The sequence below is a fragment of the Emydura macquarii genome, unplaced genomic scaffold (genome assembly GCF_026122565.2).
Source record: "Emydura macquarii macquarii isolate MOO-44397 ecotype Brisbane River unplaced genomic scaffold, CSIRO-AGI_Emac_v2 contig_3348, whole genome shotgun sequence".
NCBI lineage: Eukaryota > Metazoa > Chordata > Testudines > Chelidae > Emydura > Emydura macquarii.
In genome coordinates, this window is record NW_027133485.1 from 3,740,604 (window position 1) to 3,755,964 (window position 15,361).

The window sequence follows — 15,361 nt, forward strand, 5'->3', positions numbered from 1 at the left end:
ACTGCAGCTGTTTGTTTCACATCTGCTTTTGTCTGTACTCCGTTTAAAAGCAGCTTTGCTTTCTGGCAGGTCTTCCCTCCGAGGTATGGTGCTCACACTCACAAGGACCCTCGTTCATTTGGGCCTTGCCGCTCGTGGTATTTGCAATCACACAAAGTGCCATGTGCATGAGGAGCGAGGAGAGGGACAGGAAGCGGCTTTTCACAACGGCTCTGCCTTGGTGTGAATGACACTCCCATGGAAAGCAGTAAAAAGTCAGGCTGTATTATTGCTTCTCACAACTGGGCCCTTGCTTGGGTTATTTGCTAACGGTTCAGGTGTGCGAATCACATTCTGCCACGGAAGGATGGAAAGGACAGAACGTACAGCTCATTTCCCTGATGTGGGCTGGCCTTACCACTGGGTACAGGTGGACCATCATTACTATGGACTCTGATAGAGCTAGGAATTGTTCTGGGGCTTTGAAAGGTTGCTTGGCCAGAGAAATCAGCACCTCTTTCTTTCGCGCTGTATTACATAAAGCGCAAAAACCTCCTATTGTGTCACTTGACTCCTTCAGGGGCCCGGCTCCTTTGCTATGGCTGAAAAGTGCCCAGCTCAGCTCGAGGAGGATGGGTCGATTCATACATATGTAGCACTCGCCCAGTCCCAAACCTGTTCTCTTCTCCTGGCCTAAATCAGAGCAGGCTATTCTATCTTGCACCAGCTTCCAACAGCCCCTGGAGCGGATATGGCAGCCAGGTATCAGCAAGGTTTAGCTGTGTCCTGACCCTCACCCGCTTTGCCAGCTATGGGGATCAGGTTGGCGTAAGAGCTCCTACATCAGCTCTATTCCATGGAAGGATCCTTTCACATCGCTACGGGAGACTGATCTATGCTATCTAGAGGTAGTCTTTGCATTAGAGATGCAGGGCAAAAGAGCTGCAGCATAGCCCAAGGCCTGGGCATATGAATATTTGCACTAAACACATCTTAGGAGTCAAACCAGGACCTGTTAGGTCTGGAGGCATCAGCTCCGTCAGGCAAAGCCAATAAAGGAGCCAAGCCAGTAGGAGCAGGGTGAAGCTTCCATCCCTCTGTGTATATCTTCTTCCTGCTTCCACCCCCGCGCTGACGGGAGAGTAGCCAGTGACCATTTTGCTGGGACAGATTCATCCTTTGCCCACCAGAGACATCTTAAGCAGCCAGAGTCCACCCAAGAACGGCCACCTGACTGCAAGCAGAGGCTGACATCACAGCAGAATTGCAGGGCATCCGCGCTGAAGATAGCTTGCTTCTCTGACATGCAGGCAGCAGGGGTGGGAAAGAGGTACTCATGTCTGCCACCATGGAAGGGAAGCCACATGGCACCACTGTGAACTTGACACGTGAGCTACGCTTTCCTCAGGGCTGGTCTGGCTGCTAGTGCAGGGCTTGGAAATGTTGATCTCCGGAGCACTTGCAGTTTAATCACGGATCTAACAGGGCCAGAGAGGGAAGGAGACAAGGGCACATGCTCTTGCCATAAAAAGAAAAAGCAAAGCTGGTGGTGAAAAGGAGGAGACTGACTTTTCATCCTGAATCAGGATGGGAGAGTTTGAGAAAACTCAAAAATCCTTGTGGGACAGGAAACCCATTTTCTACCCAGCCCTGCAAGAAAGCAGAGAAACTCGACAGCAATTCAACTGGTATGCCGTTCGTGCATGGGCAGTGTGCATAGCAGCAGCACTGTGTGATTTGTGGGAGTGCTGAGAGGCCCCATGCAGAGATCATGAATTCTCATGCAGGGATCATTGCATCATAGATTCCAGATACAAAAGGTATCATTCAGCCCTTGGTGGACAGAACTCTCCATCCTGCCTAGGGAAATAAATGCAGGAACACATGGTTTGAGAAGGTAGAACTAGTGTGAACATAGGAATTTCAAACACTGGATCAGAGCCACCGTCAGTCTCCAACAATCTGTCTCCAGTTTCCTCCTAACCTACATTAGAGAATGGCATTGAGCCTGGGACTTGAGAGCTCAGTCTTTCAAGCACAGGACATGTTTAGCCCTTGTTTTCTGGCTGTCAGTGGATTCTGGAATGGAACAAAATTAAATAATTCAATAAAAAAAAAAAATCACTGCTCCAAAAAGATGCTCTTTTGAGATAGGAATGAAATGAAGGAAGGTCCATTCTTCTAGCTGCTCCCTTAGCTGGGATGTCTGTGTGCTAGAGACACACAATGGCAGCATTGTAAGCCAGTTACAGGTGTGTATTTTAGACGTTTTACCATCCCAACACATTGGCAAGCATCTTAAATGCCCCTCACCAATCAGGAAGTGGCCAGGTTGATTTACATGGTCCAGCCGACCAAGTATCTAGAAAGAGGCTGTGGTTGATCTAGCGCCTCAAAGAGGTGTATTCGTTTCAGGCCTGGTTTTCTGCTCAAGAGGAAATTAGAAACCAAATTTTTGTTGCACTAGCACCTAGGAACCCCAGTCATGGGCCAGGGCCCCTTTGTGCTATGCAGTGTACCAGGCTGGCCCTTGCTCCAAAGAGCCATGGGGCATGGCTGAACACACACTGCTATGGGCCATGTGTAATTTCCTTAGCCCGGAACATCCGCTCACCGCAACCGTTTCAGCGACATGCTAGCTGCACTGCCAAGGACAGAGCCCTGAATGCACACATCAAATAACTCATTAATCTTCAAAAGAAGGTAACTACAGGCCTAATGTGCAGAAGGTTTAATGCAATGGAAAGTAAGCTTCTGCTATGTAAAGGCGTGAGTTGAGAACGCAAGTGAGGAACATTTAGGTGCAAGACATGATGCTTCGGTGCTCTGCCTTTAAGAAGCATCATGAAAGCCAGAAGGAACCCACTACAGAACACAGTTCGGGAGTCAGGGGCTCACTAGAAGGCCCCGGGCTAGACCCTTGCCATTCCAGCTTTATTGTGTGCAAAGTGGATCTAGTAACATTCTCCTACTTTTTGGTGGAGGGTTAGTGTTTGTGAACTGGCTACAGATCTTTAACAAAAGGTGTCAGAGAAGCGCAAAGCATTACTGCCTGGCACCAAGTGGTTAGTGCTAACTTAGGGCCCTATCTCTGCTACCGCCTCCCCACCTCTCCCCGTGCTAGGACTATGGGCAAAGGTGGTTTTTTAAATGACGACTTCTGTGTGGATTTTAAAGAAGGGGATTAGTTAGAAGTGGGGAATGAGTTGTTGAATTATCCTTAAATCAACTAACGTCCTTTCATCTCGTTCACTCCTTTTCCTACAGCCTGAGGCATGCAGTCTGGTGGTGCTCCATGGCATTTAGCAACTGAGATTTTGCAGTTATGGATTTTGTTACGGCTGCATGAGCTGTGGCTTCAGCTTTTTGCTGGTCTCTTCTGGGATGTTCACTTTGGTCCTTCCCTGTGTGTCCAAAGGTTTTATTTGTGTATCAGACCCTCTGACACACACTTATGCCACCAACATGTAGGAATGGGTTCTGGGTGTAGTTTGCATTAATGCTCAGCTTGTGTTACAAGGCTGAAAGTGGGGTGGGTTGCATGAAGGGACACAGCCCTGCCTATTGCCATTGAGGTCAGAGGCAGGACGATCACTGGAAGGGGGCATTGTATTGATAGGAATGGTTTATGGCCTGCAAGCGTATGAACCACATTCCACCATTGTGCAGTGGTGGACAGTGTGATCTCAACAAAGCACCCAAAGACACTACCCTGTTTAAACTTCTTCCCCATTCATAGACAGGAAAGCGGACCAAGATTGGACAGTGACGAGCGATTTGAGGCAAGACACCTTCCACAACCCAAGAGCAAAGAGGCTCCATAACGCAATATTAAGCTTCTGCACCACAAAGTCATCTGGCTTGGAAAGTGTTCATTACATTCAGCTACTACGGACTCCCAGCCTTCCTGTAAATATCCAGCCAGTTCATTATGCTCATCTCCATTCCAATGAATACTAAATTAAGCGATAATCACAGGACACTTAAGACCAAAGTGTTTGCAGATTAGGAATCCTGTTTCCTCTATTGCTTTGAAGTACATTGGAAATTGCTCAGTTTGATGGACTACAGCTCTGAGTCATTCAGCCATTGGCAAGGTCTGCCTGCCAAGCCGCTATCCATTCAGGGCCAGAATTGACATATTGCAGCTACAAGCATTAGCACAGGGTCTTGGTGTTCTTGGGAGCCTTCTAACGAAGTCAGACGCAAGGGGAGCTTAACAAATGACATGTCCAGGGCTACAGCTCCTGGGCATTGCAACTAGACGGTGAAAGCAGGGCCTGGGGAACTGAAAAGCAAATCACATCACATGTGACTTGTTCCAGCAGCAGGTTCACCAGGGTTTTAATTAAGCCAACTACGACTTCAGACTCTAGAATCAGACAGACAGACTTGACTCCCCGGTAGTTTTCAAACTGCGGCTTCTTATTCCTTTTTGGAAAAAAAAAGATTCTTGTCTTTGCACCACAAGCACCTCTATGGGGTACAGATACCTGGGCATTAATGGTAATTAACCATTGGCACAACCTACCTAGAGACCTGGTGGATTTTCCCTCACTTGCAGCCTTCAGCCCAAGACTGGATCTCATTGCAAAGAGGCTTGCTGCAGTTCTAATGAGTTACAGACTTGATGCAGAAGTCACAGGCCAGGGAACCTCACCCGTATTGTGCAGAACATCAGACTAGATGATCATAAAGGTCCTATTTGGCCTTTGGATGATTCCCAGGCTTCATAGACGTTAGCAGGTCCTAGGGAACGCAAAAGAGGAATTATTCCAAGAACTGGAGAACTTGCCCCTAGCTCTCTTCACAAGAGAGGAAGGCAGTGGACTGGGACCCAGCAGATCCAAGTTCAGTTTCTGGCTGTGCCACTCACTTTCTTAGTCTTTGTGCTTCAGTTCCCCGTGCCATCCCGCCCCCGGCCCATCTGTCAAAAGGAGATAGCTCTTCTTTGCCCACTCTTTGTCTAGTTAGATTACAAGCTCCTCAAAGCAGGGACATGGTTTTACTACCTGCATGTGCGGCACTGAGCACAATGGGACTCCGGTTTGAACTGGGGCTGGTAGGCGGTGTGTGTTGTATACAAATGACAGCAAGAGGCTGCCATTGAAGGAACCAGCAAGTGGAAAAATTCATGGCTGTGCTCACAGGAAAGCAACCCCATTAACGGGTTTGGGGGGCTCAATCCTTCAACATAGTGGGGTGGATGAAGGTCTGAGAGGCAACGGAGAGTTGACCTGACGGAGCTCTAGGGTATGGTCAGCACCACCAGGAACTGTTGTAGCAGATGAAGCTCTTAACCTCAAGTGTGTCCCCCCCATAAATACCCATTCCTTGCCCACGCCCCATCCCTTTAACACCTCATATGCTTGCAGGCAAAGAAGCAGGTGGCTCAGGCCTGAAGCCTCTGTACAGTGGCAAGGGGATTTAGAATCAATCCTTCAAATCCAGATTGAACGCTTTACACGGGGAACCTGCAAGATTGGAGGATAAGCTCTTTTTACAATAAAACATTAGCTTCCTTATAAGGCAAATGCTTTTCCCATTGAGATTTCTGAGGGCTGTGCATTATGTTGCACTGTAACTTTTGGTTCTCTCCATTTCTATGGCATCCAGGACCATGGAATCCAGGCATTGGGAGAAGGAAGCAAGTTACTCCTAACTTCAGGGGGAAAAAAGGCTGAGAAGTGTTTTTAAGTCATTTTATGAAGATATAAAGACAATTAGATCTTTCATTCCATATGGGAGTAGTGGGAGGATACTTAAAACCCTGTAAAGACTTGAAGCCAGATGCTCAGCTGGAGTAAATCAGCATAGCCCCATTGGCTCCAGTGGAGTTATGCCAGATTGCACCAGCTGAATTTCTGGTGCTTGTGTTTTAAAGACTCTTTGTTTCGAGCAGCACAAAGAACCATTGTTACAGAGGAACCCCAAAATATTCCGTTTCGCACCTGCATTTGAATTACAATGAGGAGGGACTGGTTAATTTGCCTCAAAGGAAACCATTTAAAGAAGAAATGAGAAGTTAAGTGTAACCACCTTGACTTTGTTAAAATAGGAGGGGGACCAGAAATTTGAGAGTCAAGCTAAGGATTAGCTAGAGCTTTACAGGAGAGAAAACGTTAGCTGGCCTCTGTGCTTCTAAGAGCCACACTGGGCCAGGTCCTCAGCTGATGTCGGTTACTGTGGCTCTGTGACTTCAGGCTACATGTGCTGCAGATTCTGGCCTGCTGCATTTCATTTTTTAAGAAGGGTAAAGCCATGAAACTCCTCAGGGTTCTTTTTTGTTTGTTTGCCTGTACACACACCCCCACTTCCTCAAAGGGGCAACAAAGCTCAATGGCCAAAATGGCAAAAAAAGCCTAATAATCAGCCACCCAACAAAATTAAGTAGGCACAGCAGATGCAGGAATCGAATCCAGGTCCCAACATGGGGCCCCCAATTACAGACACTCTCCCAGCTTAGAAGCAGAGCTCTGTGCTGGGAGTTGCAATGCACTGCTCGTTCTACCTCGCCACCCCGACTCCCCTAGAATTAGTCCTGTGGAAGCAAAACTCTCAGTGGAACACGGCAGTGTAGCACCTAAAATCAGCGATGCAGAGAAGGGTAGGGCTGTTAGGGTACAGAGCTTGCAGGGCATGAAAAGGGTTATTTCATCACTAGATTTACGGACAAGATCCTAGGTCCACAAGGTGTATTCAGGGAGAGTGATGGCTACACACCATCTGGAGCAATCGGTGACTTGGAGTCTGTTCTGCACTCAGCGGTTGTCTGGCAAGAACTGGCAAGCCACTGAGAGATGCATCAGTCCAGCCAAGAACAAGCTTATCAGTTGCTGGCCCTGTGTGTCAGGACCTCTAGAGACAGACATTTACAGTAAAATGAGTCACATGATGTGGGGAGCCAAAGATGGGAAAATTTTGTTCTCTTCCCCAGGATCCAAAATTACTCACTGATTTATATATTTTAAACCCAAAATGTTCCCATGGTAACCAATGAGTTACAGGCTCAAAGGTGTGAAAACTCAGATCACAGGATTAAAGATCTGAATGGGGCCACACCAAAGTCACAGCAGAATGATGCCTGCCCAGACCCTCAGCCCTGAACTCTTTGCTCTCCTGATAGTACACTCAGGCTTGTTTGGACCAACAGGGAAAGCAGGATTCCAGAGCAGGGTGTAGGAAACAGTGAGCAGCCCTGCTGCTTTCAAACACCAAGATAGCAATGACGTGGGAAGTTTGCGTCCAGCATGAAGGATTTGGCCCTTTCTGTACAGAGCAGCTCCACTGAAATGCAGCTGCCTCTGAGAGTGGAGAGCAGCCTGCAGATGGCCAGCACTTTGGGAAAAAAATTTCCCTTCCTGCTGCTGTGCAAAGCCAATGACGATAAAAGCATCCCAGGACCCAGTATTTATTCTGGGCAGGTAGGAATTTGTGACCTGGCTTTCAGAGATGCTGAGCACCCACAACTCCCACTGCAGAGAATGAGAGCTGCAGGCGCTCAGCACTTCTGAGAGGCACTAGGCCACCAGGCTTTTTTCATTTTAAAAGGCGGCTCATTCAACCTGTCTCCTTACAACAGAGCCTCTCCCATCTCAACTGCCTTCGACGCAGACCGTTCAGAAGGATGCAGAGCAGATGTTGGAATTCAAACCTGCGATTCCAAGCAGCAACAAGACCAGACAACTGGAATGATAGGCTGAGATTAGCTCTCTTAAAGGGGCCAGAAAGCGCAAAGCGCCCATTCTGTAAGGTAGGATCAGGTCCCTTTAAAAAGGTATCCAACTGGGCTCCCAAAAATCACTAGTCATTCAAAAACACAGTACCTAGGTCTAACTGTACAGTGTCTATCATCCTACATCTGCTCGCCCCATATCCTGTCCAGATCTATTGTAGGAGTAAGTGCTCATCCGCATGATTAAATACGAGTTCCACAAGCAGGCCCCGACTCAGCAAAGCACATCCTTGGTCTATTTTCTTCAGTGGGACTTCGACCTGTGCCTACACATTTTGCTGATGGACTTACATATGAGCTTTGCTTAACCTGCAGCATCAATGTTCATCAGCGCCTGACCTGCCCCAGCTCCATTCACATCAGAAGAGTGTTTCCATACATTCACCTTCTACTGAATCCCTGGCAGACTAGGCCTGCCCTGCCCCTGGCTGAAACCAAGGGTGAGTAGCCAGCCTGCTACCTGCCTTCCCATAGGGAATATCCATCCTGCAGAGAGCCTCACCATGCAGGGAGATAAGTCACATCACCCTGAGTTAGCTCAGTTACTTCTGCCCACAGTGTCCTTTCAGATCTGAGGTTGTAAGTACTTTGGGCTAACTCCTCTGCCAATGTAAATTGGCCTGGCTCCCGGCGATACAATGAAACTAAGATGATATATGCCAGCTGGGATCTGGCTGTGTTCAATGCTAATAGCTATACCTTGTTACCCAAGACCTGGTCTTGAAATGCTGGTACAGCATCACATTTACCCAGCAGAGGGAAGGGAAGAAAAACTGCCACAAAAAACGTTCTGCTTTAACGATCTGGAGAAGGTTGTTTCAACACTTCAAGCCAGAGAAAACAGATTTGCAAGAGGAAATAAAAGATCTAACAAGTTGCCTGGAAACCAGGTCCTACAAGCACCTAAAAGTAATTACAAAAGCAAGAAATCTGTTAAGCAGGTGGCTGGGAAATCGGAAATCCATCCTGAGACACCGCCTGCTCTTTTAAGAGGAGAGATTACAATTAATCCCGGCTCTTAGCAGGCTCCTGCTTCTGCCCCCAGCTAGCTATAGGTTAATGGGGACACAAGGAGAAGGATGGCTACATTCACACAGTAGACGAGGGATTTCTGTGAGCCAGGGCAAAGATCCTATCTTTAAAATGCAGTTTCCCCACTCAAAGCAGTGAGTTGCTAGGGCAACAAAGCTTGCCTGGAGATCCTCCTGCACAGTGCAACGCCTGCCAGCCCCAAGGAGGGATAATTGGGAAGCAGAAATATGCGGTTATACGAGGAGATCATTTCAAGGGGTGCTTTGGCCCCTCAAGACTAACTGTGAAGGGTCAGGGTTCGGTTTTTCACTACAGCTGTAGTGAAGCCTGAGCCTGGGAAAGTAATCTTGGTATGGAGCAATGGCAAACCCAGCCCAGGTTTGTCAGACCTTTCCTTCAAGATAATGAACCTTCGTCAGCCTAGACCCATCTTGGAGTTATTCACTCAGGTTAGCAGAGTGTGTGAGGGGACGGGGGGGGGGGGGGAGGGAGGGAAATCCTTCTTTCCTTCTGCGGCTGGACCACGGAAGAGGTTTACGAGTTCGTTGCTGTTCCCAGCTAACAGGCCTAGCTGTTTAGCTCGAAATGCATGAGTTTCTGCCTGAGCATCAGAAAACTGGGAGAAGAGGATCCAGGGACAATGGAGAGTTCAGTGTCAAAGCCTCCCATCCCAGCATCTTCTGTCAGAACCCACAGGTACCGCCCTGCAAAGCGCAAGAGTTACCCGTACAGGATCTGACCCTGCAACGGCTCCGTGCTACTGGCAGTGTAGGACTGGGCCAGCAATAGTCATGTTGAAGACCAGGCAAGCGATATGGTCATAACCCTCTACCTCCATCCTACATCAACCAAGAGCAATTCGAATCTGGGAGGCAGTAAAAGCTAGTGATCAGAGCAAGGCATTCATGAGATCTGGATTCTGGCACTGGCTCACTATAGGACCTTGGAGAAGTCACTTCTTCCCAGTGCTGCAGTTTATCTGTCTGGAAAATGGGGATACCTACTACCTTTGTAGAGCGCAGCGCCTCAAGTGCAACAGGCAGGGTGTGATTAGCATCTCGCTATCCTGTGCAAGAGGCGGCCTTCGCTATGCTCCACTTATAGGTCTAACATCCAGTCGGTCATGGCTCCCTTTATTTTCCAGGGATGGCACAAACTAAAGCTAGCCCTCTCATTCCACTTTGCAATCCACAGTGACTCTGCAAGCCCAACCCACCCTCCATCACACTACAGAAGTTAGCAAGCTGCTAGTCCCTCCAGAGGACTGGCATATGCACTGCCCCGTCCAGCCCATCATTAGTTAAGTGCAATCATTTCCTAGCCAATCCTGTGTTTACAGCTGCCCAGCAAATCCCCTCTGCAGGGGGAAAATGCAGAGGTCTCCTTGGAACCAGCTTCCTAGACAACGTCATTGCCTTGCATGGCTGCCACGTTGTGCTGCTAGCTGGTCAAGCCAATGTGGTGTTCTGATGTCAAGTAAAATAAGCCTGGAGGGCACCATCAGTGAGAGGGATTTAAGCCACTTTTTAATAAATGGCAAGCTGGAGACACGGTTGGTGATTATTAATTGGTATTGTCTTGGCAGTAGCAGAAATCAGTATAAAGAGCAGGTGATGTGAGCAGGGACTGTACAGCCTAGACGTGGCCTTACCCTCACCCCCAGATATCCCATGGTAATCTACTAACCTTTGCATATCAGCCCCCCCTGCCTGTGAATTGGAAGGCATACGGAAAGGGGATATGTTCTGCCAGATCCTGCCCCACCTTTAGACCCTAAATCAAGTGGATCAAGCCCTGGGATGATCTCCAGATGGCAGAGAACTGCCACCCTGGGTCCTATGCCAGCCTACGCCTCGCAGCCAGCGAAGGTGGCATACTGAAGCATCCTTGCGCCATGCAATTGTCACGTGCTCCTTGTACATACAAGGCTGCAGGGCGGCCGCTAGCAGGCCAGGCTTCTGTAGCTAATTTGGACCGCTAGAGAGCTTCCCTCGTGGAGAGATACCCACGAGATTCTTCTCCAAGGTACTTCAATGCACTGCCAGGTATGACTGTTACCAGCCCAGGTAAGGCACCTTACACATGGTGCCGCTGAGTGGAGGAACAGGATATGGTTTCAGCATTCCATCACAGCAATCCTCAGCTTACCCAAGCAACCCTTGGGAGTCACAGGCAGCTGGGTCATCCTCCCCCTCCCCGTGCAGCTGGGACGCACCTGCAAGGTCTGCAGAGCCAGCTTTGCCCCCTACCTCTCGGGCTGCAATTCAGGATCAGGGCCTTTGTTCCTCTTACTCAAACACATTGCCAGGCATGCACCTCGGTGCACCGGCTACCATTGGTGGAAGCCACCAGAAGAACTGCTAAGGAAGCACCAGCGTCAGGGCCCTGTGCTTTTTGGAACACGAGGCTCCGAGCGCAACCCCTGCTGTCATCATGATGCTGTGAACGGTGAGAGTGCGGTGCAGTCCCAATGGAAGAGGCCAAGGGGGCTGCAGATTGTGTTCATGTGGAACGGTCCTCAGTCTCTCTTGGGCAGAATCAGCAAGGAACGCCCAAGGACGCAGGTGCAGTGGAGTCTGCTTGGCCCAATGGCCCTCTCTTGCCACGTGTGTTTCCCTTTCTTAGTCATGCAGAGACTGGAGGAGGCTCAATAGCCAGATTAAAGCCCCACTCAAACCTGAAGCAGCAAGCTGGTGTCCCAGAGATGCCAAGAAATACTTTTCAGTCATAAAAGCCACTCAAGGGAGTAGAGAGAATGGGGGGGAGGGGGAAGGGAGGGAAGGGGAGGACATTCAGAAGGGTCTGCTTACAAGCTAAGCTGCTTAAAAAGGTTTCAGTGACTGGACTGGCTGACCCAGAGAAAAGGCCTCCCCCGCATCTCCCTGAGATTTAAGACAGGACAGGAACCACCGAGGTCAGCACTTGAGCCTCTCTTTTGTCAAGCAGGGCCAAGAGCACACACGAGTTTGGGGCAAGTGTGTCCAGCTCACATATTTAGTGCAAGTTTGGCCCCACCATCAGACTATGTCCGGCCAAAGGTCTCCAATGGCAGGGCAGGTGCAGGTCAAGACTTCGTGCAGAGTTGCGTGTGGGGAGCCCAGAACTGGAACAAACTGGGAAGGCCGCAGGTCAGATTGAGGGATATTGGCAGAGCTGGGGTGGGAGTGTGTGTGGGGGGTACAGATTAGGACAGGTCAGGTTTGTGGTGCTGTGACTGAGCAGCATGAGGTAGCCCCATGGAATAGGAGGGCAGCTATGAGTCAGGCTTGTGGTGCATTGGCAGAGCTGTGTGGGCAAGAGGAATTTTTTAAATCCCAGAACGTCGACATACAAGCATTCACTGGTGTTATAAGTGAGTTCAACTAGCAAAGAAAATACTTGAGACAAATGAAAAGCCAGGTGTTCATTTTCTGCGTTAGGTTCTGAGGGGTCACATTCTAGAAAAGCTGTAAATGTGCACCCACCACATTTGTGCGTGCGGCATACCCAGAGTTACTCACAGAATGTAGGCAATTGCCTGCTCTGTGCAGTGAACGTGTCAACTGGTCAAGTCTTGAGGTTTTAAAGGCATTTGGAAGCACTTTGAAGATCTTGGCCCATGGTGGTCAGACATTGGACCAAATCAAGTTACTCCATTCTCTCTTTGTATGCTTCTAATCCATGGGTGTTCCGGCTTCACTGTCATGTCACAGCAGGCCAATGGACTTTGTAAACATAGGTCCCCACCCCACAAACACAACTGCATGCTGCACTTTATTCAATGTTGCATACATGCTTAAGTGTTTCCAGACTGGAGCCTGAGAGTGAGAAACTCTGAGGTTAAAAACCACAGCTTTTGAAAACCAATTTCCTCACTATCTTACTAATATGACATTGGAGATTATTAAAATGGAAAGAATTTTGCAAATTCAATTTACTTCCTACCACTTATTTTTACTTTTTGCATTTCACTCAACAATAAAAGTTAACTAGTCAATTTCACTTTGGTTTCCAGCCGGTTTCTCATCAATTTCAATTTTCTGTTCCCCTGCAATGAGATACTACAGGGGAACATTTAGTGCCAAACAAAGCAGCAGTCTCACAGCATGTGCACAAATCACTTCCTCCAACACGGATCCCAGGTGCCCATTGGTTTGTAGAACCAGATCAAATCCTTAATGATTGTTTAAATATTGCTCACCCAATGAGGTAGTGGGTGACAAAAGCTAGCGGAGATCAAACCCATTCAGGTCCCATCAGAGGGGGATGTGGGGAGAATCTACACAACGGCCAGAGCTACAGGTAGGAGGAAAAATAAAATAATCTTATACTCACAGGACCTCTCTACCACCAGCTCTGAATCTCAAGGCCTTATGACCCAGTGACCCCAAATTTACACCACTAACCTTGCTCCGAGCCCTGATTGTGCATAGCAATGTGCAAGACAATCCCAAATGCACGTGTGGATTTTAGAGTAGTTTGGGGCGAGGGGGAGGAGGACGTTAAATTCCAAACACAATGTTCATCTCAACCTTAACTGTGGAGCAGCAAGGGCCACCCCACATCAACAGTCTTAACCTGAACTAGCTTTCTGTAAACAGGGGTGTATTCCTATAGGATCATGCAGCAGCTGATCTATTTTAGATCCTTCTGAAGCAAAACCCCCAACAGTGGACAAGCCAATCTAAAAGGATCCCTCCACCACCATTAAAACGTAGCCACTCCTGGTGTGGATGATAGCAACTGTTAAACAGAGCCTAATATATAGTGTTGCTGTGAACAATTCACCTCTCAGTTTCTTTCATTGCACCCATCAGTGTAAACGTGTTGAGTTCCGGGGAATTGCCGCTGATTTACACCAGCGCCACAAACGAATAAGGCCCACTGCATCCAAGTGAAGCAGCAGGAGTCATTGAGATAGGCCAAACGTAGCTGACTAAATTGGAATTTTTGCAAGGCACCAGAGCTGGTGCCCCTATTACAGAGCACAACAAGCTCCCGCACTGTTTCCATACATTTGGGATCCTGGAGAGAGGACTTTTGTTCCTCTAATTGCTTTTATTTGGGTTGGGAGAGGACAGGTTAAGCTAGAAGCAAATGAGACTCAACTGGAGGGGAAAAAGCACATTTAGTTGAGATAATAGTTCCAAAGCTTTAGTAACCAATCAACTGAGAACTCCAGGAGAGCTCTGCTCAGGGCTGGGCAATCTGAAATAAGGGCTGGTTTTTTCCCAGCCAGTCAATAGGTTATTATGCAGCCAACTTACTTTTTTCTTCCCTTTTAACATTAAAATGTAAGGCACAGAAGGGGATTAGCAGCAGCAGCACTAATAGGAAGTATCATCATGCAGGATAGGTACTGACAGGGCCAGCACAGGGGGAGGGGAAAAAGAAATAAGGATGAAAGGAAGAAATAATGGAGTTTGCATGAGCACTGAAGAGCAGCAAAATGCTGTTTCAAAGACCTGATAGGATTAAAAGCCAGGATGAAGTGGCAGAGCAGTGGTAAGGGCCAGGTTTTATTTTTTATGGCACCCATGATTCCTCTGCTCTAAACACAACTACTGAGTTTATCGTAAGAGATTAACTCATCAGCATTTAACTGCATGAGCCGAGCTAGAGGTAATCCCAGTCCACTCCCCTAACACATCACTCCAGCAGCCAGTTACGGACAGGAGAATGAATCCCCCAATGGCCAGCTGTACCCTGAAGGCAGACCACTACATCTAATGGGTTAACCCCTTCTTTGACATCACAAGTGCATGCCCCATGGTGCTTGAGAGTTCCCTGGTACTGCTATGGATGTGGCTTGAACACATGATGCAGTTACTTAGAACTCAAAATGAATCTTTGGGGAGTTCAGTTAATTCCCCCCACTCCACTCTAGGCAGGTTTCATTTTTAAACCACATTTCCTGCTCCCAGCAGGGAACAGAGGCACCAAAATGCTACCAGACTCTACATGATTAGCAGCCCCAGCACCCAGTAGATCCACTACTCATAGAAAGATTCAACAGACAGGCCTTTGCCAGCCCAGAACTAAACTGGTCTTGCTCCAGGTCTGCCCCAGTCACTTCCCTTTTGAGGCAGAGAGGGAAGGAGGGGCCCCTCCTACCTCCCTTTAAACCCTTGTCAGGGACTCCTAAATAAGAGTGGGGTCACACACCAGGCCTCAGGCCACTGCTTCTTCCATCCCAGATCTTGTCCTCCACCTTCACCACAGGTTTAAAGATTCACCCCTCTCTGCACCCCAACTCTACTGAACCATTTACCTTGTGAGGGCTCCTTCCTCGCCCATCTCTTCCCGGCATGTCTTCACTAGCCCCCTGCCCAGGGATCCATAGCCAGGGGACCATACCACTGCTTCTTCCAACTTCTACTAAGGGCTGGCTGCCCAGTCTGCTCCTTATATTCCCTGGCGCTCCTTCCCAGCATGCCTTGCTGCAGCCTACAATGCCCAGAGTGCCTCTGGAAACTACAGCTTCCACAATTCCAGGATGGGAGGCTGTGTACAGCCTATAGCTTCCCCTTAAAGGGCCAGTGCCCTGTTAGAGGGAGACACGCATGCGCACGCATACATACACATGCAAAACGATTAATTCAGGAAACTTCAGACATTGAGGGATTCCTTTCTTTA

At 48.5% G+C, this 15,361-nt stretch overlaps 1 protein-coding gene across 1 annotated transcript in view; it reads right to left on the minus strand.

Moving 5' to 3' along the window:
* The window catches only part of LOC137143736 (gap junction beta-5 protein-like), an 82,875-nt gene extending 67,797 nt beyond the window's left edge, over positions 1-15,078 (minus strand). The window contains exon 1 of the mRNA XM_067533692.1: positions 14,997-15,078. The gene's annotated coding sequence lies outside the window, so the exon portion shown is untranslated. The remainder of the gene's footprint in view (positions 1-14,996) is intronic.
* Positions 15,079-15,361: the final 283 nt, after the last annotated feature.